Source organism: Capsicum annuum, chromosome 12 (genome assembly GCF_002878395.1).
Source record: "Capsicum annuum cultivar UCD-10X-F1 chromosome 12, UCD10Xv1.1, whole genome shotgun sequence".
NCBI lineage: Eukaryota > Viridiplantae > Streptophyta > Magnoliopsida > Solanales > Solanaceae > Capsicum > Capsicum annuum.
The window spans coordinates 100,023,116-100,027,055 of record NC_061122.1 but is presented as its reverse complement, the minus strand read 5'-3'; positions in this window follow the sequence as shown (position 1 = coordinate 100,027,055).

Here is a 3,940-nt window from a genome sequence, read left to right as displayed (position 1 = left end):
TAGATCAGACCGTTTCTGGATATGTGGGAGTTCATCTAACCTCTCTTTTATCTACTATGCTCTTTCTATTTGTTAAATACTCTTCTGATGTACAAATGGAATGTAATAAGACTTACATATGCTTTGAATTATCATATACTTTGCTTTGTCTTAATCTGTCTTGCAAAACTTCCTATTTATAACTCTAGGATTCTTTAAGAAATTCCACATTTTGACTACTGGTTGACTCGTTTTTTTGTTCTTAAAAAAATATCAAATACGTGTGTTCTAGTTGTTACACTATTTTATGCGTATTTTTATCTAGTCTATTTCATTTGTTCTTTTTCCAAAGTCTACAGCTTTACCTTGAATTTGATCAAGATTTCTGGAATCTTGGTGAGACTTATTTTTTCCTTAGTTCTGATTTTTTATTTTTAAAAAGAAGGAAATGGTTTGAACATTAGTCATGGTCTTATATATGAACAATCAATTATCTTGAACCGGTCTTAAGTTATGTGTGTGATAAGCTAGTTGAGATCATGTCACTTTCAGTTTTGTCCGTAGTGGAACATTTTCTTGTTAAAGATTAACAGATTAATTTGTCTATGAGTGCTACGTGATTTAATTGATTATGATATGCATATAAAATGTTTATTTATGGTATGTTTTCAACTCTTTTGGGCCTCACATTAATCCTTTGCCTTTTTCTTTGATACATCTGAACTCATCCGGGTCCAATTGGACTCCATACGTACATCTCTTTGGGCCAAGCGTAAATTCGCGTCCAACCTCATGCCAAAGCTCTCCAAAAGACTGATCCGCAGCAATATACATCGAGTATACAACGATAAATAATTTATATAATGTGAAAAATGGAAAAGGAAGATGATTTTACAGGGGGAAGATTAAATTTGTGTGTATGTGACTTAAATACGGTCTATACACCGTATATGCACAAAACGTAGGAAACACAGCTGGTATATATATGGTATAGACTGCAGGAGAATGGACCTAAAGTCCATAAAATGAGAAGTTCAAAGGCTGGGCAACTCACTAATGGGCCAACAAGTGGCCCAACTCTAACTTAAATCTTTTATTCTCTTATGAATTGCCACTTATATACTTGTCTATTTGTATTAGCATTAATTTTACTTAATTAGCCTAGTGATTTCATACGTTGTTGCCATTCCATTTACCTCAAATCCTTCGTTTATTTTATAAATTTTCCCACTTAATTCACAAAAAGAGAAAAAATGAGTACTTTAATCCCAAAAAAATGACATTTGGTTTGTTTTGTTAATATGACTAATAGTCACTTGGGTTAAAATATTATTCTCTTCAAGCTCAAGATATAAATTTCTTTTCTCGTATATTCTAACTTTCAATTATTGGTAAAATATTTTTAACACGATACTTTTCTTAAGGTTTTTTTAAAGGTCTTATTTAGAACAAAATGCTAATGTTTATGATTTTGTCCAAAATCTTGAGTCTAATTTTGCTGAGAATATTGATTCTGCTGAAAATCCTGGTGCTCTAATCTCTTCCGAGCTTAATAAGCTCAAAGGTATGATTAAAAAACAACCGGAAAAGAAATACGCTGATATTCCCCGTATGTCTACTGTATATTATCCACGCCCAACTCTTCAAGATCAGACAAATACTTCTTATAGTTGAGAGGCTATTTATGAATGGAATATTGACGGATTATCTGACCGACAAATCTCCATTCTTATTCATCGAATGTCCATGTATGTTACTATTGCCACAACTATTACTTCGCCAGAAAATAGGGCCAATCGTACTGACCAAACAATTTGTAAAATGATTGTTGCGGGATTTACTGGCCAACTTCGAGGCTGGTGGGATAATTTCCTTGATGATACTAAACACGAAGTTATTTTTAACGCCACTAATGATCAACCCGGAAAAGATAATCTAGGGCGACCTCTTCGGGCAGGACGTTCGGATGCTGTCTATACCCTTGTGCTGACGATTATTGAACATGTTGGAGGAAGATTTACCAATCAATAAGAAAACATTAGAACTCTTCTTAATGGTTTAAAATGTCGACACTTAGGTGAATTTCGATGGTATAAAGACACCTTTCTTAGTAGGGTTATGGATTTACCCGAAAGTAAGTATGACCATTGGAAAGCTAAATTCATTGATGGTCTTCCCCCTTTATTTGCTGAAAGAGTTAGAAAAACCCTCCGAGGATCTTATGGAGAAGTCCAGTATTCAGAAAAAACTTATGGTCAGCTCATTGTAGCTTGTACTCAAGAAGGCTTAGCCATTTGCAATGAGTTGAAATTAGCTAGACAAATTAAGCTTGATAAACTCAGAGAAAAATCTCAATTAGGAGACTTTTGTGAATAATTTGGTATGGATAAACCCTTCGTACGAAAACCCCAAAAATATTCTAAGTCTTCTAAACCCTATAGAAATAAACGTTCTAGGCATAGAAGCAAGGAAGAACGTGAAACTAGAAAATCATTCCGAAAGTCTACTAGATTCACAAAAAATAGATCCAAAAGAGATTTAGCCAAAATTACATGCTATAAGTGTAACCAGTATGGTCACATAGCTCCAAACTGCAAATTACAAAAACTTAAGTCCTTAGGACTTTCTGAAGAAGTCCATAACCAAGTCTATAATTTATTATATACCTCTGCTTCCGAATCTGATTCTACTTCTGAAAATGATTTTGAATTACCTAATTTTGATAGTGAGCTCGATCAGAATAATAAATGTAATGACTGTGATAATGATGTTTGCAATTGTGATGAAACGATGTATAAACTACAAGCGCAATTCGAAGACCTTGATTTAAGTGTTCAAACTCTTACTGCTGAAAATGTCATTTAATTACTAAAAGAAGTTACTGATGAAAAACTGCGTGAAAAAATTCTCAAATTTGCTACTCAAAAAACTTCTGCAAATACTAGCATTTCTAAAGATAACTCTTTTGATAATCATCACATGTCTTATTCCTTAGCTGAAGTTAATCGACGTCTTGCTTTAAATAAAACCCCTGGTAGAGATACTACCTTTAATGATTTAAAAATCGAAGTTGAGCAATTGAAAAAGGAGATTATTTCCTTAAAACAAAACCAGATGATTTCAGATCATAGAATTTTGAAAATTGAAGAAAAGGTTATTGACGTTCCCGAAACCTCTTTTGCTTCAAAAGGAAAAGATAAAGATTTTGAATACTCTAAAAATTCTGAAATTGATAAATTTAGTCCAGCAGAAGATTTGAAAAAAGATTATTTCCTAGGAATGATGCAAATTGTTACTGCTCATAAATGGTATATAAACTGCACTATTTTGAAGAATAAGGAATTTTCTGTTACCAATATTGCTATGATTGATAGTGGTGCTGATGTTAGTTGTATTCAAGAAAGATTAATCCCAACCAGGTATTTTGAAAAATCCACTCATATAATAAAGTCTGCATCTGGTCATTCTCTTGATATCAATTATAAATTGCCAAATACTCATATCTGCCGAGACAGAGTCTCATTCCTCATTTCTTCTTTTTAGTAAAAAATCAGCTATATCCTCCTATTATTTTAGGAACACCTTTTATAAATTCTATTTACCCGTATACTCATATTGATACGAAAGGTTTTAAGGCTACCTACAAAGATAAACAAATTTCTTATCCTTTTGTTACTCAACCCGTAACCAGAGATATAAATGCCCTTATCAATATAAAACAAAATCAACTTAATTTCTTAAAATTAGAATTAATGAGTATAATATCTTTGATACTTTAAAATCAGTAAAGGTCCAAGAAAAAATAAAAATGATTTCTAATCAATTGATTCTGGATATTTGTGCGGATCATCCAAATGCTTTTTGGAACTGAAAGAAGCATATTGTTTCTCTTCCTTATGAAGATGACTTCTGTAAAGAAAAGATTCCTACAAAATCTCGACCCTGTCAAATGAATACAGAA